At 49.2% G+C, this 23,582-nt stretch overlaps 1 protein-coding gene across 4 annotated transcripts in view; it reads right to left on the bottom strand.

Moving 5' to 3' along the window:
- PPP1R12B (protein phosphatase 1 regulatory subunit 12B) overlaps nucleotides 1-23,582 on the bottom strand; it is a 130,396-nt gene that overhangs the window by 20,999 nt on the left and 85,815 nt on the right. The gene's annotated exons all lie outside the window — the stretch shown is intronic.

Genomic DNA, 23,582 nt, shown 5'->3' with positions numbered 1-23,582 from the left:
CCATGGAAGTGACAAAGGAGGTTGTTTGCTCAGAGATGCCATCCCAGAGCTGGAAATTCCAAGGTCAGAATGAGAAGGTGAAGGACAAAACTCTTCCTTCATTGCCAGGAAGAGAAGTTGGGAATGAACAGAGGGAATGAAGAGCTGAGGCATCATACGTGCACTTGACTGAGCTGGTGCAAGAAGGGTCTTTTCCTTCCTGACTTTCCTGAAGGAAACTTTTAGGGTTTGAAAGGGGGTGCTGAGAAAACTGCTGTATCCACTCCAGTCATCATCAACAAACGCACTCAAGGCTTTTTTATTTCCGTGGCAAATGTGGAGCAGCACTGCAGTTTTGCCCAGATTCCTTTATTTCCCCTGGGATCAAAATTCAACTAGAAACATCAAGAGCCAGGGAAGCATCAAGTTGTGAAATTATCCTTCCATAATCTAAACAGGGTCAGAGCACTGCAGGGGTTGGGCTGGGGGGAAGATGCGGGGCTGTCCTGATTCGGAATCCAGCACAGCAGCCGAGCTGAGCCCCAGCGCTGCTGCCCAGACACCCAAGGGGGTGACTTCTAAAGGAAAACTAAAAAGTACGGAGCACTTGCAGCCTTAGTCACAAGCTTCTGGTAATTCTCCACTCTTAGAGCTCTCACCAGAGGGATCCCATCACCTTCCCTCCTGTCCATCTCACGGTGGGCAGCACGTCCAGGTAGTGCTGGGGTGGTGGAGGACACTGAAGGGGTTCAGCCCATTTTGCCAGCTCAGAGATGATCCAACCCAGGTGAGCTGGGAAAACATCAGGATCTGAGATGGGACCCAAGAAAAAGGGCAAAGAGCACCACAGAACTGTGGCATCACAGGATGGTTTGGGTTGGAAGGGACTTTCAAAGCTCATCCAGTTCCATTCCCTGCCATGGGCAGGGACACCTTCCACTAGCCCAGGTTGCTCCAAGCCCCGTCCAACCTGGCCTTGGACACTTCCAGAGATTCTCAGGGTGCTGACATTGGTCAGTCTCAGGGAAAACACATAGCTGGGTACTGGCTCCACCCATCCAGAGTGCTGGGATGCTGCCTTGTGCCAGGAATACCATCCAGGGCTGATTGTAAAAACAGACTGTGAAGGGCAGGAGCCTTCCCTTAAAAACTCAGAAAATTTTGCAGCTGTTGGGAGCTCAGTGATGAATAATCAAAACCAAATTCCTCATGGAAGGTTTCAATAAAATGCAGCCCTGAACTGCAGTGCCAAAAGGGGGATTGGCCGCTGCTCGTGCCAAGGCAGAAACTGCCCTAATTGCTTCCACTTGCGTTCTGTGGCTGAGGTTGGAGCCAGTGAAGGCACAATTCCCTACTATTTACATTTTTTTCAAGAAAAAAGAAAAAAAAAACAAAGAAAAAAAATAGATAAAAAATCAGATGCTTTGGGAACATTTTATGCTTCTTTATCTCCAACTGGCCAATCTCAGGACAGTGTAAACTATTTTAAGGGAGTTGTCAAGGAATTTATTTTGGTGTATTTTGTCTCAGAAATCCTGATCAATGCCTATGATTAATTAACCACCATGTAATGAGACCAATGGGCACAGCTCCAGCTCTGCCCTCCTTTAAGGAACAGGGGACATTTTAGAAACCCCTCAATTTTATTCTTGTGCTGGCAAATATCCTCTTGATGAGCCATGTTTATTTTAGAAATTAAATATAAAATAAAGCCATCTGGTTTTGGTGTTCTTTCCCTTTTATAAGCAAAAGCCACTACGTTCCTGCAGTTACGTAGCTCGGCTGCTCCTACATGAGCTCCAGTGTTGGGCCAGGCTGACGTGTGTTCCAAAGGACAACCTCTCCCTCTCAGGAGCATGGAATGTCCTGAGCTGGAAGGGATCCATGAGGATCGAGCCCACCTCGTGGCCCTGCACAGACACCCCAACAATCCCACCCTGGGCATCCTGGAGAGCCTTGGCCAAACGCTCCTGGAGCTCTGGCAGCCTCGGGGCTGTGCCCATTCATTCCCTGGGGAGCCTGGGCAGTGCCCAGCACCCTCTGGGGGAAGAACCTTTCCCTGCTCTCCAGCCTGACCCTGCCCTGGCCCAGCTCCAGCTGTTACACTGGGTCCTGTCCCTGCTCACAGAGAGCAGAAATCGGAGCTGTCCCCCGTGAGGAGCTGCAGCTCCCAGTGGGGTCTGACCTCAGGCTCCATCAGGCTGAACAGACCAAGTGCCTCCCCGTGTGGCCCCTCCAGACTCTTCCCTATTTCTGTGTCCCTCCTTTGGACACTCTCCAATAGCTTCAGATCCTTCTTATATTGAGGTGCCCAAACCTGCCCCCCGGACTCGAGGCGAGGCCATGCCAGGGCAGAGCAGGGTGCTGCTGAGGGCAGGGATCCTCCAGGAGCAGGCGCAGCCAGAGCTAAGCTGGAAGGAAGAAAAGCCAGGAGGAGGCTGCCTGGGACACCTCAGACCATCCCTAGTGGGTACAATTCAGGTCAGTGTTCCCCTCCAGCCGCATTTATCATTCCAGTCAGGAATGGCTGGGATCAAGTTTAGTTTTTCAGTGGGTGCAGAACTCAAAGGTCTGGCTGAACTCTGCTTTTGGGAGTTATTTTGAGGTCATTGCCTCCCTCAGAACGCTGCTCCTCTGACCTGAGAGCTGTGGTTTGTGTAGCATCCCATTAGCTCCACCGGTGTGATCGATGTGCTGCTTCCAGCTCGAGCCTGCAATTGTGCAAATGCAAGGGTTCCAAAATCCCATGGATATGATTAATAATCCAGTGCAGCCAAACCACCTCCATGTAACCTCTAACTCCCCAAAGCCTGATGCAAAATATGTTTTCTCAAACTATAAATCAATAAATTTTGCTTAAGAAAAACTGCTATTACTGAAGCATAATATTAAAAGCTTCTCCAAGATGGAATAGTGGCTTTGGCAGCTGGCTGCAGCAGATCCCATCGTTTTCAGTACAAACAGCACGTATTTAATCAGAAACAAACACCCAGGGCTGTGAGGGACTGATGGCCACATCTCCTGCCATCCCAAACAAGCTACAGTTGGATGCTGGTCTGTGCCATGTGTGCCATGGCCAGCCTGTGGCTCAGTGCTCCACAACCCTCCCACGGCCCATGGGCTTTCCAGCAGCTGCAGTTTATTCCCATTGTCTCTTGGGGATAAAACTCGCCATGTAAAACATCAGGCTGGAGAGTATTTTAATTTAAGAAAGGCCATAATTCTGAGACCCAGGGTTTGTTGCTCTTTTTTCCTTCTTTTCTAAGGGATCAAATTTTATTGGTGAAAAATTTAATTTTGCAAAGAGACGTGATCTTAGACAAAACTCTCCAGACATGAGGAAATAAAAACTGAGCAGCCAAGTGACATGAGAAGAAAAGATTTCTGCTCCTAAATTTCTTCCAGATGAGAATGCCACAGGTCTGCAGGAACCCCTTCCCTGCCCTGCAAAAGCTCTGGCAGGATGTTCTCAGGTGTTTCATCAGGGACTTAAATACCTCTTGAGCCACCAGTGAGGGTGAGAGCTGCCAACAGCCAACCCGGCAACTTTTCAGCATAAAGTTCACTCCAAAATCCAGTGAACACCTCCTGAGCCAGCAGCCACATTCCCACAACAGCACTGTGGGCACAGGCAGCACATGGCAGTGAGACTGGAATCATGGAATCACAGAACTGTGAAGACTGGAAAAGCCCTCTAAGACCATCAGCCCAACCATTCCCCCAGCACTGCCATGTTCACCACTAATTCATGCCCCCAGGTGCCACATCCACATGTGTTTCAAACACTCCCAGGGATGGTGACTCCACCTCTGCCCTGGGTGGCTGTGCCAGGGCCTGACACCTTTTCAGGGAAGAAGTTTTCCCCAGTATCCAGCCTGAACCTTCCCTGGGGCAACTTGAGGTCATTTCCTCTTGTCCTGTTGCTTGTTACCTGGGAGAAGGGAATGATCCCCACCCAGCAGTGCTGGGTTAATGTTTGGACTCAGTGATCTCAGAGGGCTTTTCCAACCTTAATGGTTCCATGATCCTATGATTCTATGCACCACCTCCCATGAGTAGCCCAAGTAGAGCTGCCAGTACACAGGGAAATGGATGAACCAGGCTCTGTCTCTCTTCCAGCCCTATTTTTGATGGGCTTGTGTTTATTTTATGAAAAACAGAACTCTCATGGGCTCCTGCAGGGAAGCAGACACTGGTTTCCAGCTCAGCAGGCTGAAGTGGTTTGCTGCTCCCAGAGGTTCCTCCCACTCTCCCCATCACCCCTGTGGCTGCTCATTCCCATCCTGCAGCACTTCCCCCCTCTCTGTCCCTGGTTTTGTGGCTGTACCACGAACTGACCCAAATTAAGGGTATCTTCTTTCTCCTCCTCCCTTCACCCCTTTTACAGTCCCAGCTGATTCCCTGCTCTGGTGGAACCTAAAGTTGCCCCTGACCTTGTGACCTCCTGCAATGAGGTTTTAAGGCTGAGCTATCCCAAGGGATTGCTCTCCAAGTGCTTACCCAGCTTCTCCAAAGGCAACACCTCTGACCAGGCAGCTGAGGGTCAAACGGGAGCTTTAAATGAGGCCGTAGTGTTACATCAGATCCTCTCCAAATCATCCATGACCACTCAGAGCCTTTAATAGTTAACAGCCTCCCTGCTCCAGCTTTGGCTTGGATCAATTCTGTTGCTCTGGAGGGAGGAGAGCTGAAGGAACTTCAGCCTCAGGAACAGAAGCCATTCACCCCACAGGTCACAGCACATGCCCTGACCCGTGTTGTTTATACATCCAGATGCAGGAGCATCGTCTGGCTACTGAGTCACAGCAGGGAACATCTCATGGGTGGTGCCCTGGGAATGACCAGAAGTTCCCGATATGCTTCCAGATATAGACATGTGCAGAGAAAAACTCAAAAAAACCCCCAAGGACAAACAATGTAGAAGGATTTCATCCCAATACCCATCTGAGAAACATGATGCTTGAGGAATAACCAGGGATAAACAAAGCAGGGTGCTGGAGAACACAGACGAAGGTTAATTGCCTGAAAGTTCAAGTTTCAGTATTCCACATTTCTTGTTGGCTGCTGGGAGAGAAGGGAATCATTTCCACAAACACTGTGTAACTAGTCAGCAATCCAGAAATTAGATGGAAACTGTCATGAGACAACTTATTTGATCCTGTTTCAACTTATGCAGCATCGCTTTTATCACAACCAAATGGGTCCAAGCCACTAAACGGAAACCCAGGAAGATAAAGGTTCCTGGAGAAATATTTTCATAACACTTTTTATTCTCTAACACACTGGCAGTGGCAGCACAGCAAGTTAAATGATTCATAGAGGAAAACCCCATGTGAGAATAAAGCTGTGACCAAGGAATATCTGAAATGAATGGAACCTGCTGCAAAAACATCACAGAGCAAAAACTGATCATCTGACACATTTATATTCCAAACTCAAGGAAGGCTGTAATCCTATCAGGCATTTCTAATGACCTCCCAGCACTCTGGGACATTGACTTTTTACATCGGCAAGTGACAGGACAAGTGCAGGGACAGTTTTAAAGTAAGAGAGGAAAGATTTAGATCAGATATAAGGAAGAAATTCTTCCTGCCCCATCCCTGGAAGCATCCAAAGCCAGTTTGGACAGGGCTTGGAACAACCTGGGCTAGTGGAAGGTATCCCTGCCCATGGTGGGGGTGGGATGAGATGAGCTTTAAGGTCCCTTCCAACCAAACCCTTCTGGGATTCTGTGATTCTGTGATCACTTATACATTAACACCAACCCTGTTAGTGTGATTTGCATGCTGAGCACCTGCAGCTCAGCCACTCACATTCCTGTGCATTAGCTTTTCTTTCTGCTGTAAGATTCGCTTTGCTGTCCCCACGTATGTGTGCACACGACCGTAGCCAGCCTGGGTGCATTTGCTGCCATGGTAATCAGTGCTCAGAGCACTGCTCAGAGCACCATGGGCTCCATGTGGGGGCTCGTTAACAGAGATGGTGATTTGGGAACTGCTGCTTTTTATACACAAGTATTACTATCAAGTGACTTGGTGAAAACATAAGACCCATAAAAGGTGATGCTCCTGCATCCCATATTTCACCCAGCACGGCTCCTTCAGATGCTCCAATGAACGGCAGAATAAAATAAATCAGTGCAGACTGCTGCGTACACTTGGAGCTTTATTGCTGAGCCCTTCCTGATAAAAATTCAGCTGGAAAGCTCAGGTTACGTGCTCTGAAGGCAGCTGAACGAGGGAGCGATCTAACATCAGAGAGAAAGAGCCTTGCAGCGAAACCATGAGCATGGACAGAACATTGAGAATCATACAGAATCTCTTGAGGAGTGAGTAACAACTATGAAGTGGCTACTTCACAACTGGGCTGGGTAGAGAATGAACTGAGAGCAGCCCTGGCGAGAAGGACGTGGGGGTGCTGGTGGCTGAGAAGCTCAGCGTGCCCCGGCCACGTGCTCTGGCAGCCCAGAACCCCCCCGTGTGCTGGGCTGAGCCCCCAGCGTGGGCAGCAGGGCAGGGGGGGATTCTGCCCCTGTGCCCCCTCAGCTGAGCCCCCACCTGCAGAGCTGCCTCCAGCCCTGGGTTCCAGCACGGGAAGGACCTGGAGCTGCTGCAGCGAGTCCAGGGGAGGCCACGGAGCTGCTCCGAGGGCGGGACCCCCTCTGCTCTGGAGCCAGGCTGGGAGAGCTGGGGGTGTTCACCTGGAGAAGAGGAGGATCCAGGGAGACCTCAGAGCCCCTTCCAGGGCCTAAAGGGGCCCCAAGAGAGCTGGAGAGGGACTGGGGACAAGGGCCTGGAGGGACAGGACAAGGGGGAATGGCTTCCCACTGCTGGAGGGCAGGGTTAGATGGAATATTGGGAAGGAATTTTTGGCTGAGGGTGGGGAGGCCCTGGCACAGGGTGCCCAGAGAAGCTGTGGCTGCCCCTGGATCCCTGGAAGTGTCCAAGGCCAGGTTGGATGGGGCTTGGAGCAACCTGGGCTAGTGGAAGGTGTTCCTGCCCGTGGCAGGGGGTGGAGTGAGATAAGTTTTACGATTTCTTCCAACCCAAACCACTCTGGGATTCTAAGTGATGGCAGCCACACAGATGCAGCCACTACTGAACCAGCAGCCCACACACATCAATGACAATTTTTTGATGGTCTTTTTTACAGCAAAAAATATCAGCTAACAAATCAAGAAGGAGCAGTTTATAAAAAAGGGGAAGGTTTGACAAAGAGGTGGGAAACAACAGAAAAGCTGCAACTGGAATCTCTGCAGTAAGTTGGGAGCATGCATTCTCCTTAACTTTTGTTTTCCCACCTAACCAATATCCCGTGGAGAAGCACAAGGGTTACAAAGTACCACAACAAACAGATGAATAAGCCTAATCACAAACTACATGGTACATCCTATGAAAAAATGACTGGCCTAGCAGCAGCAGGAATAAAAACAAAATTAAAAAAAAAAAAAAAAAAAAAAAAAGTCAGTCCTTGACTTCACTCTCACCCTTCCAATCCTGTCATTTATTTGCTTAAACGCACACAACAGGTTTCATGCCACTGGATGCCTATTACATCCTTGGAAATGAATATTATTTTTTTCAGGAGAAACCTCAAGCTAAATCACTATGGTGCAAAACATGATGAAAAGGTACCCACTGCCAAACACTTGAAGCTTGTGCCAAATAACTGGACGGTCTGAATTGATTTCAAAGGGGTTTGAGTTTCCTCTTTTGAGGAACATCTTCATTAAAGCAACATTTACCCTGGGGGATTTAACAGGATTTGGGTATTTTAGTTTGTGGAGGTCCCGGGGCTATGGGATGGTGCTGACCCAGCACAGGGACCAACCCCACTGTCACCATAAGCTCCAAGGAGGATATTCCCCCTCCTGTGGATTGCATGAATTTACTGCAAAGTGCCCCCCCCCCCTTCCTTAGCTGTGCATTTGGGGAGTTCCCATCAATTAAAGGAAGAAAAACCCCAGGCAATACTATCCTGACTCCTAAGGAGGAGTATTCCAAGCAGCAGTGCAAGTGCAGACAGAATGCCACAGGAAACTGCTTGGCAAATGACATTTAATGGAGCTGTTTGGCACTGATACCTCGACAAGTCAAACCTCCTTTGCTCTGCCTGGTTCTCCAAGAGTTTTCTCCCTGTGTGCACCATGTGCGAGGCTCCTGCCTGCTCGTGTGTGCTCACACCCCTGCTCAGGTGAGAACGTTTAGAGCCCACAGCTCTGCTGGTATCAATGGACTGGATGGAAAGATAAAAGGTTCCAAGGTATCACATTCCTACCTGGTTTATGAAGGGTGGCTCCTTGTGGCACAGGCCTGTTACTGTGGGCATGGGGGAGTGGGTGGGGAGGAATAAACACATGGGACAAACCCAGAGTAAACCAAACTCCGTTATTTCTCTTGCTCGTGGCAAAATTATGTTGTCTTGGAGAAAGAGTTAACTCAGATCCTTGTTTTAGCCTGAAGTCAATCCTTCCCTAATTAGCCTTTTAAGGCATGGGCTATTTCCATAACCCAGATAGCACCAGGGCTGTTTCCTACACTGACAGAGTCGATGCTGCTGCATTCCCCACCTGGTTTCTCCCTGCCGATGCTGTGGAGTCACAGCTGGCACTGCCTCACCACTGCAAGGATTTCCATGCTCAGGTGCTGGTTTTCATCAAAACCTCACTGCCATAAGAGGCTCTTCTCCAGGCCCTCTCATTCCCACCTGGCACCTTTTCTGTAACCACCTGAGAACTCCCACCACCTTCTCCAATACCCACAGCTCCTCAGGAGCCTGCAAATCTCATCGTGGTGATGGACAGAGAAACCAGCACCACCTCTACCCACCCGAGAGCTCCCACCACCTTCTCCAATACCCATGGACCCCCAGGAGTCTGCAGTTCCCCCCATAGCTCTGGACAGATGAACCAGCCTCTCCTGTCAGTCTGCTCCAGGCACAGCTCAGGGCTCTTGTGAGATGTTTGTCACTTGCTCATATGCCCAGATGCATAAGAGGGAGAAAAGACTCAGTCTGAACATGTCTGACCTTAAAAACTTGGGGTTTGAAAGAAATGAAACCATTTCCAGCACACTGGAATGGGTCCCCACCTGTATCAGGTTGGTGATCAATACTGCAGCCCTTTAGCGAGGAATGGTAAGCGCAGTGGTTAAACTGATGAGGGAAGCCCACCCAAGGCCACAGGGGATAGTTTTAGATTATTTGAACCATCCCAAAGACACTCCAGCTGCAGAGGGAAGAAAACACCTGCTCCTGATTACAGTTAACAGCCCAGGGCAACCAGCAGCCACAGAAGCCTCAAGGCTGAAGTTTCCGAGGTCAGGAACTGCTTCCATGAATGCCACAGCAGTGGGTTAAAACTCAAATATTGTGGGCAATACTTTTCCCAGACCAAGATCTGTCCCTTCCAACAGAGCAGACAATGCACATCTGATTTGAGCAAATACCAGTGCTGGAATTAATTTAATGCTCCCATCTAAAATTAGCCTGGCTGTTAAAAACTAATTCCTCCAGGCTTTGACTCCAGCATGATAATATTTCTTGATGGTGAAGAGGCTGCCTGTACAATGATACAGACCCAGAGGGTTTGTGACAGCTTCTCCCATGACTCTGGAGCTCTCAGCAATACTGCTGGGAAGCATTCCCAACTTTCCAACACCTTGGGAGAGGAGGATAGCAGCTCTAGTTTGGGGAGTATAGGTAACTACCTTGCCTCCTGCTACAGGTGGTTTTCTTCAATTTTTTTGTGGTGTTGAAATTATTCAACTACAGCACAGGCCAGCTCAGCCCTAGGGGTGAAAGTTGAACACAAACCTCGTTTCACCAGCGATATCAAAGTGTTTATGGAAAAAGTGCAGTTTAACAAGCTGGTCAGGTTCTGCCTTGTTTTCACCAGGGAGGTTTTCACCCAGCAACAGCCTACCAGGAGAGCCACGTTCCAGCACAGGGGAAAACTACCATCCCAGCAATTCCCTACACCACTAACACAGCTAATCCCAGTGCAGGGACTCTGGCAGCTGCTTAAAACCTGTTGCTGCAGAGGCACCATCCCAAGTTTTATTTAAACCATCCTCTTTCCACAGGAAACCACAGCCACAGGCCTCCACAGGGTAAGACAACAAACCGCCACCACCGGGCTCTGCTCAGAGCATGTGCTGAGCAGGTAATACAGAAAGGAAAAAGCTGCTTACTCTGAGTGTCTTTGCGATCGGGGAAGGAGAGGACGGGGGAGAGTCTGACTGAGCCTTCCTGCTGCGAGTATATTCCTTACTCCTGGTGTACAGGGACGACATGGCCTCGCAGGCTGCGTGTCTGTGAGAAGCAACACCAGTCTTGCTCTCCTGTCGTTCTACGGCGCTGGGCAGGTCTTCCTTCCAAGGTCAGAACAAACTAATTAAACTATTCACAGCTCTGGTAATTAAACCCTGCTGTTTAAGGTGTATAATTTTAGGCATTAATCTGCTGCAGAAAGAGCTGAGGCTCCACAATGTTTCTTGTCCAAGCAGAAGCAGAGAAGGTGTCAAGGACTTGCTGTGCTCCAGTGCCGGGCGCTGCTCTGTGCCAGCCTCACCGCCTGGGCCCCGTCCCGACTTCTCCGCAAAAGGGCATTTCCCCTCGTCCAGAGCGTGCCACAGGCCCAGAGGGATCAACCTCTCCCCAGAACTGCAGGAGGGAGAAACTCTCAGCTCAAGGAGAGAGCTGGAAACTGGCTGGGTTTATCTAGACACGAAGCTTTTGCCAAAAAAAGCTAAAAAAAAGGAAAGGAAAAGCAAACCCTGATTTACTCCGGAGTGCGGCCGCGAGCTCTGCCCTTGCTGCACAGAGCCGCACGTTTCAAGTGAAACACAAAAGCATAAATCAGGAACAAATGCTGGTTTGGAAAGGGGCAGTCCAGCTGAAGTTGGGTTTTGTTCCATCCTCCTCCTCCACCTCCTCCTCCCTCCTCCCCCCCGCCCCGGCGCCCTTACCCACGCACAGGCTTCTCCCGTCCCTCCCGCCGCTGCCTTCTGACATTCTGACATTCCAGATCCTGACTCGCTCCAAGAGGAATGCTGGAGGGCAGCCAGCAGCAGCGATTCACTTTCAGCTTGGGATTTGGGCTGCCAAATTGGGTTTGGGATTGGTTTTGGGATTTGGGCAGGAAAAAAAAAAAAGAAAAAAAATAGAAAGTGGGAGAAGAGAAAATCCCTCCCAAGCTTCTGAGGCCTGGTGGGCTCTGAGTGGGATGTTGGAGGCACTGATAGCACTTTGCAAAGCCTAAATTCCAGAAGGCGTGTGTGGCTGCGACACAGGGAGATGATTTAAAGGCCATGGAGCAGCTCATGCCATGAAAGGGAGGACACACTTGGGCAGCACAACAGGATTTTTGTTGTTTGCTCATAAGCCTGTTTGAGCTGTGGAAGGGTGGCACAGAGCTTGTGTAATGCACACTGGTTCAAGGGAGCGTTTGGAATCAAGGAGGAGGGAGAGGAGCTCAATGAAAGGACAGAGGGTGTGGAGAGAATTACCTCTCCCAAACTCCCAGCTCTCTGCTGAGCTCTGCTGCTGCACAAGCTCACTGGAAGTGGCAAGACGGCTCCCTGCGAAGGTGAGCGTGTGTCCCTTGTGTCCCATTGAAATAGGCCCATGGGATGTTCATTTGAAAAATGCCTCAAACGAGCTCACAGAATCACAGACAATGGCTGGGGTTGGAAGGGACCTCTGGAGATCATCCAGTCCAACCTCCCTGTCAAGGCAGGGTCACTTAGAGCAGGTGCACGTCCTGCCACCGCACCAGCAGCATGTGTCCTGCTCCAGCTTCACATCTGCTTAATATCAAACATTTCCTACCAAGACCAGGTTGGAGGGGGCTTGGAGCAACCTGGGCTAGTGGAAGGTGTCCCTGCCCATGGCAGTGGGGTGGAGTGAGATGAGCTTTAAGGTCTCTTCCAATTCAAACCATTCAATGAAGTGCAGAATGATATCCCTATAAAAATATTTTAAGAGTGTTATCCCACTCTGTGTTGCTCTGAAATCTTGCCCCTTTTTGCACCCTCTTGGCACCTGGGTGATTTAACTGGCACAGACCAGGGGAAGGGGCTTGGAATAACAGCTGCAGTAATTCCCTCTGCCATCCAGCATCTTCCCTCTCCAGGGGCAATGCAGCATCACTGTGTAACCAGGGAGAGCAGGAGATGGGGCTGCCAGATTTTCCCACTCTAAGAAAGTCACAGTGAGATCAGGTTTCTCAATACTTCTTCACGAGGAAGGAGGGGACTCATCATCCACTGACTGCAGGAGAGGGGAGAAAGGGTTTGGGAGAGGTCTAATTCTGCCTGGTAACATCTCTGCATTCCCCTTTCAAGGTGAGGAAATGAAGTCCAGACACACAAGGAGGCAGTGACAGGCACCTTGCTGCTCCAGGAGGCTGGGGCAGGACCTTGATCTTTCCAGCCTCCATCTGTTGCACTCATCACACACCTCTCCCTGTGCCTGGAGCCCGACTCTGCTGTACAACAAGGTAATTCAGACACTTTAAATGCATATTTATAGACCCTGCACACAGGGTGATCCTTTCACACCAGTCTCAGTTTCTGGAGTTTCAAAACTGTGTAAGTGAAACCGGGCGAACTGGCCGGTGGTGCACTGGAGTGTCCCAATCCCAGCTCCAGGGCTGACAAAGCCCAGCTTAGTCACCAAGGCGGAGCTACATAGCTCTAAATTGCAGTGTTTGGCTTCCTCTCCCATCCAGTCCCAAATAAACCACTCTCGCATCCCTCCACAGTCACGTTTCTGCTGAGGAGGGGCAGAGAAGCTCCAAAATCAACATTTTGGTATGGACCTCACAGCCCAAATCCAAAATACAACCTGAGCCGTTCCATAGTAATTACTTAGAGACCCAGTGCAGACTCACACACACTGACTAACACAGCTTGGTGGCCAGTAACTCATTTTAGAGAGAAGGGGGGGCTTGATCAGCCGGGAGACAGAGAGCAGCAAGAGATGCAATATGGCAAAACACGCCAGGTTTCAGCATTATTCCAGCAAGTGCCTGATTTAGGGGTTTCTTCCTGCTGTTTTGGACAGTTTACTTTCAAGTAGTCCCCAGTGGAAGTATGAAACATGACTCTCCTTCAGTGCTGCTATTCCTCACAGCCTGAGCTCTGTCATGTTCAAGGTCGTTCTTTAGATCCGACTGTTCCTATATGCTCAGGAGATTCCTCAGTCAGAACCAGGCTGGTCCACGCTTCAGCTGTGGTGCTGTGTACTTTACCAAGGAATATTTATACAGCTTTCAGAAAGACACGCACAAAAATCATTTTCCATGAGCATTTCCACAACCCCTGGACACAATCCCCTGAGGCTCTCCGAATGTTGACTTCATGTTCTGGCCTATTTCTGGGCAAAACCTTAAAAGTTTTTTCTCACCTTGGACTATGGCAGCACAACTATACTACAGTACTATGTCTTTCCCATATTTATATGAAAGAGTGTATTCCTGTAGTTAGAGCTGTGGTCTTGGCTATGATCACTCTTCAGATACCTTCACCCAAAAAGCGGTCAGGCTCTTTCCCCAGAGGGTGCTGGGCACTGCCCAGGCTCCCCAGGGAATGGGCACGGCCCCAGGGCTGCCAGAGCTCCAGGAGCATTTGGACACCGCTCCCAGGGATGCCCAGGGTGGGACTGTTGGGGTCTGTGCAGGGCCAGGGGTTGGACTCGATGATCCCTGTGGGTCCCTTCCAGCTCAGCAGATTCCACTACTTCCTCTTCCATTCAGATGTCTGTCCTCTCCCTTCCTTTGGTGATGATGCCTGTGTTTGTACTCCACTTTTAAAATTAGTTAGCCAGGAGAACTCATATGCATGAAAATTATGTACCAGAAATAGGATGAAACCCTGAGCGAAATATTTGAGAGGAAAATACATACACCCTTTTGATCTGTGGTGAAAATCTTCACCTACAGAACATGATGCTGGTAAAACAAATGTCAGCAGCACTGCAACATTCCAACCTGCAGCGGACAGAAATGGGAAACAAATCTGGCAGTTAAAGCCAGAGCTGCAGTGACGCTCAGGGGTGATGCAAGCCCGCGGCACGTTCTCTGAGTGCAGAGGAGGAGAAGCCCTCTTGGGAGACCAGAATTCTAATACAACTTGAAGAATGGGAGTAGTTGGTATTTTTTGGAACAAATTATCCCAAAACTATCTCTTGAAAGTCCTAGCTGGCATTTTTCACACCGGGTTTACCACGTACCTCACTGAATTCCTTCCCATCCAGCTGAGTTCTTTCCTCTGCAGCCAAACCTCCCCTGTCTCCCAGCGCAGGCACGTCCCAGGGAGCACGGTGGTGTCTCCAGCTACACAGGGCTCAGCTGGGGCAGAAAACACAAACTGGGCCCACACAGCATCAGGACGTTCTCAGCACTGTGACCTTCCCCCAGGGCCTCCCTGCCTACATCTGCTAAATTAACCACAGCCAGGGACCCCCTGTGCCCCAGCACACAACCCTGTGATCACCGAGCAGGGGGAAGGTCTCTGGCATCTTCTTGTCCTTAGCCAACCAAAGCTCCTCTGGGTACCACTGGGCACTCCTGGGGACCTTCCCAACAGGCACCTTGGACACTGCCACACTGATCTAGAGGGTGGGAGGAGTTAGTCACACGGATGAGCCTTCCTTCCCAGCTGGCCTAAGGGCTAGGAACAGTTTAAGATGGCAGTATGATACTGAGCCTTTGAGGATGGGGTCTCAACAGTGGCACAGCCCTTGCTGTGACCTCCTCCTGTGCTGGGCCAAGTGATGCAAGAACATGGGGCTGCACAGCTACCTGTGAATTCCAACCACGCTGGACGAGCAGAAAAGGGAGAGGCAGGCAACAGGCTTCATGTTCTCCTTTGAACCTGACACAGAATCACCGAGGCTGGAAAAGACCTTTGAGTCCAACCATTCCCCCAGCACTGCCATGTTCACCACTAAACCATGCCCATTGGTGCCACATCCACATGTCTTTTGAACATTTCCAGGGATGGTGACTCCACCACTGCCCTGGGTGGCAGTGCCAGGGCCTGACCACCCCTTCAGGGAAGAAATTTTCCCCAATATCCAACCTGACCCTTCCCTGGCACAACTTGATGCCGTTTCCTCTTGTCCTGTCCCTGTTCCCTGGCAGCAGAGCCCAATCCCCCCTGGCTGCCCCCTCCTGTCATGAAGCTGTGGAGAGCCAGAAGGTCCCCCTGAGCCTCCTCCTCTCCAGGCTGAGCTCCCTCAGCCTATCACTGAGCCCACTTTGCTCACTTTTCTCTGAGAAGCAGAGAACCTCCATAATCGCTTCATGCCACCCCAGACACTTCTGGTACCTGCTGGCACCTCCTTCTACAGAGTTCAGCTGTTTGCTGTTCAAGTAAACAAATCTTCCCCACCCTCCCCTTCTGCAGAATGTGCTGTTTGTCTGTCGAGTCATGTGCTGATCCAGGGAATCACTGAATTCTGTAATTTTATGCAATACCTAAATCAACTGTAAAACTGCATTTATTCTCATGACACTTCTCTGGAGAAATGGAACAAAATAATCTGGCAGTTGTGACTAAGAGTCAGGCTACAAAGTCATTATATGACCAAAAAATAATGTTTCTAGGCATAAAGTAGTTCTGTAAACTATCCAGAGAACCGCAGAATGGTTTGGGTTGGAGAGCCTTAAAGCCTTGGACTTTAAAACTCATCTTGTTCCAATCCCTGCCATGGGCAGGGTCACCTTCCACCAGATTGCTCCAGCCTGGCCTTGAACACCTCCAGGGATGAGGCAGCCACAGCTTCTCTGGGCAACCTGTGCCAGAAACTCAGTTTAAACATAAGAAAACCATTTACCATTGAACTACCTTTGAGAACAGTCAGATTTCCCACTGCTTTTCTGTCACTGGACTGGCCCACAAAACTGAAATCCATAGTGCCACAATCCTGCACCTCCCCTTTGCAACAATGTCTATATTGTGGGCAAAGTTTAATGAATCCTGTGATCTGCATCACCACAGGATGTCCTGTATTTGTGGTTACTTCAGCCCCAAGTAACAGCCATTCTTTGTGCACCCTTAATGGCACCACTGCCTTGGTCCTGGAAGAGGATCTTCCTTGCCTTACACTTGTCTGCCACTACATCCAGATCAGACCAGGAGCTGTTATCTGCAAAGGACAAGCTGTGACCAGCCCGAGGTCAGCTCCAACAGCCAGGAACAGTTTTGGTTTAACACACAGGGCTCCACAGCCAGAGCAAGGGTTACACCCAGGGGGCCATGACACCAGGGAACCAGTCACTGCTTTCTCCACACAGGATCTTGCAGTAAAATGTCTCGAGACTATCACCAAAACATTGGGAAAGGAATTCACCTGGAAAGAAAAGGCTGAGTCTTGTTAACCCTCCTGCTCTCACCTGTTTATTCACTCCACCCACCACTTTTTGTGCAAAGGAATTCTGCTTATTCTGGAGAGAAACTGCTCATTTTGGTGCATAATGAGTGAATTTGGAATTGGCAGCACCGGCACTTATCCCAGTGGGTGTGGCCAAAAGTCAATGTTCAAAAGTGGCCATAGAACACAGAGAATCACAGTGTCATTAAGGCTGGGACAGATCATGAATCTTCTCACCTATTTTGTGTTCTGGGTGGTGATTGTGGTTTTTTTCCTGACAAGGCTTTTCTGCTTTGGCTACGGAGATGCACATGGAGCAGGAGAAGGACTGGACACCAGCTCAGGGGCTGATGGTACTGGTTGGTTGGTTGGTTGGTTGGTTGGTTTTTTTGTGTTTAATTGGTCTTTTTCAATCTAAAAAATTTAGTGACTCAGCTCCACTCTTACCCTCTGCATTGCTTAATAACAGTCACATTCTCACAACACTGTAGGTAACCTGAGCAGGTAATTTTGACTGAATGTCTTTGTACAGTGAGAGAAAAACTGGCTCCAAAATACAGATTTTTATTCCTGGGGTATAGTCATGGGGAGCTGAGGAGCTGCTGGATGACAGAAGCTAATGTGCTGTACAGCAAGTATAGCCAAGGAATTGTGTGTATGGAAAAGCCAAGGAGCTGTATATACAGATATAGCTGAACATACACATACATGTGAACTCCTTTAGCAGTAACAAGGCCAACAAAGAAGTTATTAAAACATTACTTGTACTCTAGCCTACAATTTGTACTTCTGGGTATTTGATTTGACTTATTTAATGGAGCTTTGTATCTCAAGATTTAATAATTCAAATTATTAATATTACTATTATTATTACTGCTATATAGCAACTGTACATGATATATAAACCCTACTGTAAATAAATTACTTTTAAATTAACCTCAAGCTTTAACAGGGTCAAATACAGCTTGCAGGGTTTATTTAGCACTGCAGAAGGCAGCCAGGGTTATGTTGGGCTGAAGGACTGGAACAAAACAACACAGTCAGGCAGTAGCTGTGCTGTAAATGGGATGTGCAGGCTCTGCTGGAGTTTTCCATAAATGGAATCCGAATCAGAGGAGGGAACGCTTCCATCTGCAGTGCACAGGCCAGGATTCCCAGGAGCAGATCTGCTGGGGTACCACGCAGATCGGAAGTAGAAGGATCTTCCTCTCCTCCCAGACACACACACAGCAGCTGAGAGCCTATAATTGCATCTATAGCATCATTCTCCTCCCACTTTTTATTCCCATCTCCAAATTTATCACAAAAAAGCTGGAAGCACCATGCCTTAGGCATACCTGGATTAGCACTGAGCAGCACATGCAGATCACTTAGTGAGGGCTGAGAACAGCACATTTAAAATACAACATTTCAGAGTTATTTTCTTTTGCCTTTCTTATAAATAGAGATAATAAAAAGCAAGGGTGAAGCAAGTTCAAAAAGCACCATTCTCAGCAGGGAAACATCATTTTAGCACCTGCAAGTGCCCACTTCTGCATGCAGGAGAAACATCTTCCAGCAGTTCTGTGGAGCAGAGTTGAGTTTTTGGAAGAACAGGTAAGGTGTAAAGCCAGCAGGTACAGCAGAATGAGAAGCTGGGCTGTTCACAGACCTCTCTGGGGACACCCCTAACTTCAGAGGGGGAGAACTGGATATAAAGTAAAGCCTGCAGAGAGGGAGATGGTTTCACTGTCTTGAGTTCATCATCATTTGAAGATAAAGCTCAGGACAAGCCCAGTAAACCAATCTACATCTGCACTTCTATAGCAAAGGCACAGGGAACCTGAGATAGGGCCTGGAGGGGGCAGACAAACCCACAGTTCAAGAATATCAAAGGCAGAAATGTTTCTGTGAGAGCCCACAGGTGTTCATGTTCCCTCTCTGAATGTGCTATTAAACTGTATTTCATAGAATCACAGAATATCCTGAGTCAGAAGTGACCCACAGGGATCATCGAGTCCAACCCCTGGCCCTGCACAGACACCCCAACAACCCCAGCCTGGGCATCCCTGGGAATGGTGTCCAAACGCTCCTGGAGCTCTGACAGCCTCGGGGCTGTGCCCATTCATTCCCTGGGGAGCCTGGGCAGTGCCCAGCACCCTCTGGAGGAAGAACCTTTTTCACAATATCCAGCCTAAATCTCCCCTGACAGGCTGATGGTGAGAGGTTACAGAAATGGGTGGCAACAGTGGCAGTAACCAGCAACAACAAACCAGCGCCACAAAAGGCTCCTGTTGGAGGGGACAGATGTGGCAGTTTTGCAAAACATAAATGTCTCGAAGATCACAGACAGGATTTCATTCAAGCTGTAAATGCAGCCATGGGCACAACCCCTGAGGCAACCCCAGCACTGCCTATTGTCACCCCATAATCCTGGCCAGGTCTGTACACCAGAGATTGGTCTGGTGTCTATGGAGAGGTTGCTTCATGACCTGGCTCTGCCTTTTCACAGTGAGGCTTCTTTCCTGAACTCAGTACCGTGCTTTGTTCAAAAAATGCATCACAATAAAACCACAGAATCACAGGATCAAGGATTGTTGGTAAAACCTTTGAATCCAACTGCTCCCCCAGCACTGCCATGTTCACCACTAACCCATGTCCCCCTGGTGCCACATCCACATGTTTTTTGAACACTTCCAGGGATGGTGACTCCACCACTGCCCTGGGTGGCTGTGCCACGGCCTGACCACCCCTTCAGGGAAGAAATTTTCCCCAATATCCAACCTGAACCTCCCCTGGCACAACTTGAGGCTGTTTCCTCTTGTCCTGTCCCTGTTCCCTGGCAGCAGAGCCCGACCCTCGCCCCAGCTGCTCCCTTCTGTCAGGGAGTTGTGCAGAGCCACAAGGTCCCCCCTGATCCCCCTTTGCTCCAGGCTGAGCCCCTTTCCCAGCTCCCTCAGCTGGTCTTCACTGGAACTGTGCTCCAGACCCTTCTCCAGCTCTGTTGCCCTTCTCTGGACAGGCTTCAGCAAATCCAGAGAGATGCTTTCCTCTGTCCACTCACAATTCCAGTCTGAGCACTGCTCATGCAAAAAATCAATTGATTTCACCCAATTCCAACCATTAAGGATAAAGTAGTGTGGAACATAGTATTTTCCAGGGGAAGCTGTCTGGCAGTTGCACTCAGCAAGTGTTTCCTGACAGGTTCCCTCTTCCCATCCAGGTTTCTTACAAGGAGGAATGCAACAGCAATTTGCACAGCTATGAACAGGCCATGTCAGGGAAGCTGAGAAAGCAAACAGCAGTACAAGAACCAGATGGAAACAGCTATTTCAAGCTAAGGGACTTTCCAAAATATGACATAAAGAAATAAAAATCTCAGGGTCCTCACAATAGTCATGATCCATTCTACTCTTTATCTACATTCATCAGATTCTCTGTACCCACCACAGCCATTCCATGGCTGTAAAACCTGTCTGTCAGCTCAGCTGTGGAAGTGCATGGCTGTCACACAACAATACTCCAGTGCCACTGGCCAGGCAAATCTGTAACTTCATCACACTGCCATCCAACTGTGCTTCAAGCCTATTTCTGACCATCCCTCACCAGCAGCACGCTGTGGTGCAGAAGGTTATGTCCACTGCCAAGGATGAAATCTAAGATGAATGAAAAGACTCCCTGTATGGTAAAACACCCAAACTCACCCACAACAGTGCCCAGCATTGGGTACCTGGTAGGTACCTGCTGTAGAATCACAAATGGCCTGGGTTTGAAGTGACCTCAAATCTCATCCAGCCCCTGCCATGGGCAGGGACACCTTCCACTGTCCCAGGCTGCTCCAAGCCCCATCCAGCCTGGCCTTGGACACTCCCAGGGATGGGGCAGCCACAGCTGCTCTGGGCACCCTGTGCCAGGGCTTCAGCACCCTCACAGGGGAGAATTTCTTCCAAATACCTGATCTAAACCTCTTCTCTGTCACTGGGAAGCCGTTTCACCTTGTCCTGTCACTATATGCTCTTGTAAAAAGTCCCTCTCCATCTTTCTTACAGGCTCCCTATAATGAGCAATGAGGTGTAAATTAAGTAGAGCAGGTGGGAAATGCCTGCCAGAAGGAGTTTTGCAGCTTAAGGATTCAACATCTTGATGTACCAAACAATGAAGCAGCTTCTGCCAAATAATGTTACTTTTCATAGCAAAGTCCATGTCCAAGAGCAAAAAACTAACAATGACTTTCCAAACATGAGGCTGGTTCTGAAGAGAAGCATGTGGGAGGATATAAACTCCAAACAAAAAGTGACCTTTTAGAGACACGAGGGACAAACAACATCACCACACTTATATCACAGTAACATGCCATTTTTCCTACTGTGGTTGTTTCCAAAAGATATTTTACTGCCAGAGAATTTGACTCCAATTTTCCAAACAAATTTAGATTACTCCGAAGTTCCCTGCTAGCCATGAGGCAATACAGCTTCTACTTTTTGCTCCTTCTGGACATGTCTGGGAGATAAATAATTTACTACATAAATGTGTGACTGCACCAGCCTGCACAGGATGGCAGGAGATGAGGGGCTTTGCCACAGAGAAGCATCCATAGAATACCAGAGTCACAGAATGGTTTGGGTTGGAAGGGACCTTAAAACTCATCTCATCCCACCCCCTGCCATGGGCAGGGACGCCTTCCACTAGCCCAGAGGTCTCCAAGCCCCATCTAACCTGGCCCTGAACACTTCCAGGAATGGGGCAGCCACAGCTTCTCTGGGCACCCTGTGCCAGGGCATCACCACCCTCACAGCCAAAAATTCCTTCTCAATATCCCATCTATCCCGGCCCTCTGGCAGTGGGAAGCCATTACCCTTGTTCTGTCACTCCAGGCCCTTGTCCCCAGTCCCTCTCCAGCTTTCCTGGAGCCCCTTTAGGCCCTGGAAGGGGCTCTGAGGTTTCCCTGGAGCCTTCTCTCCAGGTGAGCACCCCCAGCTCTCCCAGTCTGGCTGCAGAGCAGAGGGGCTCCAGCCCTCAGAGCATCTCTGTGGCCTTATCTGGACTCATTCCAGTAGTTCCACATCCTTCTTGTGCTGGGACCCCAGAGCTGGATGCAGATTCTCACACTGGGGAGAAGGGCCAGACAGCAGGGCCTGAACATGTTACATCCCAGTTCCATGTGCTGCAGCCCCGCTCCCACTGCCCCCAATCTCTTTTCTCCGAGGCAGACGCCTGCCACCACGACACAGCCACTAAGGGCCACCCAGCAGATTACTGCTGTAGGCAGAAATTTTAATTCAGCAGATCAGATTTTTTGGAGGATGACTTCAATCACGTCAGGAGAGACATCCTCCCCCAGCCCACTGGATGACTGACACTGAGGTACGACCATCAGCTCCCAGAGGGGGCCAGAACCTGCTCCAAGTAGTTCAGCAGTCAGAGATATTTCTCCTTTCCATAGTTTTGAACATTTCACAAGGAGACAGATTTTGACAGTTTCCCACAAAAAGTGACAGGATCTCTGTTACAGGTATAAGCACAACCATACACTGTTAACCTTTAAAAAGTCAAGAATTATAAACACAAGTAGATATAAAACAATAATGAGATTAATTCTGTCTCTGGGATATGGTCCAGGAGCAATGCTGCTCCTCAGGCCAGTGGGTCTGGGCTAACATTCACACTGAAGTGAGCACTCCCATTTCCTGGAGCGGCCGTGCTGTGTCCACACAGCACTGGAGAGAAGCACACACGTGTCATGGATCCTGCTGCCACCCTATCCATCACACTGCTCCTTCTGGGAAGAAAGCAAGAGGATCCTGAGACCCCTGTGCAATAGCTGCCATGGGTGCAAAGGAAAAGGAGCCTGGGGTGAACTGGGATCATCTGAACTGACTGCACAGGCCTCCCAGCAATGCCATCAGCAGCCAAGGGAGCTGAGGGTGGCTGCTGCAGGGCCAATTCCAGCCCCATGGCTGCAGGGGAATGACTTGCTGACAACTGGGACACATCAGTCACCTCAGACTGCACCACAAGTCTGACAGCAATCTACTAAACAAGATGCTAAAGCATAAAGTTACCTTAAGTAGTTATGAGTTTGTGACCTTGGAAATCACTCCTGGAGGACTGGCTGTTTTGCTTCATCTTCCCAGGACTCACAGACTGGATTTTAGCTGGTCTTGTGTTACTCATTCCCATCCCCATCACAGCTTCACATTACATCTTCCTAATTCAGCAACTCGGTGAGTTAGAGGAATTCACCTGAAGGCATTTAGCTGTAACCCTGTAGTCACATAACCCACTTGGATCACTTGACTTTAGGCACAAACAATATGTTCTCCCAGAGCTGTAAATTGGTGCTCAGAGCCAGGCTGAGGAGTGAAGTGCTGCACCAATAAGGAGAGCAGCCACCCAGGCTGATGCCCTTCTCCACGTACTGAGGTTAAAAAAAACCAACACAAGCACATCAGGCTGGAGAACTCACAAGGCAAATCCTCTGTGCAGATATGAAGCATTTTTGTAGAAATATTTGCAGAATGAATTTTAATTTCTCTGCTGTCTGCCCCCTCCACCTCCCAGAGAGTCCAGGGCACTCCAAACACCATGAGGATGCTCTTCACCATATTCAAGCTCTATGGCAAAGGCTCAGCTCATGCTCCTTCCTGCAGCACTTTGCTGCTGTTTTATATTGCTATACATTTTAAAGATCTTTCCTTGCAGCATACACAGCCCATTAGAGCAATTTGTTTATAAACAGGACTAACCAGAGCCAATCTCTCCCAGCCTTATGTTACACAGAATTAAATGCTCTCTAATTTAACTACACGATGCAAGTGACGCATGGTGCCACCTACGTGCCCTTGGACAGGGGCCAGATGGTTTCCCTCCCACATCACACACATCTCTGCTAGAAATAAACATTCAAGGGTAAAACCAGGGAAAAATACTCATATCCTTAATCCCCAGAAGGGACCCAGGGCCAGCAGCAATGAGGCACAGGATGAACACCACCATATAGCACTGTCTGAATTGAAAGGATTTTAGTTTCTTATCAGCTGGCCAGAAGTTCACCTATTTTGTTCCTTTTACTGGTCAACTTTCCCTGGTATCCCAGCAAAATAGCTCAGCTCTTGCAGACATACCTTACCATATTAGGCAATGTGAGTCCTGAAAGTGGAGGACTCAGAGCCTTCCTTGGCTTCCAAACACAGTCCATGGGCACGAGGTCAGCCGGCACGACACTGGGAAAGGGGCAACAACAACTG

The sequence above is a fragment of the Coloeus monedula genome (genome assembly GCF_965178545.1).
Source record: "Coloeus monedula genome assembly, chromosome: 23".
Taxonomy (NCBI): Eukaryota; Metazoa; Chordata; class Aves; order Passeriformes; family Corvidae; genus Coloeus; species Coloeus monedula.
Note: the sequence above shows the minus strand (reverse complement) of the source record. Positions and strands in the feature narration are given on the sequence as shown.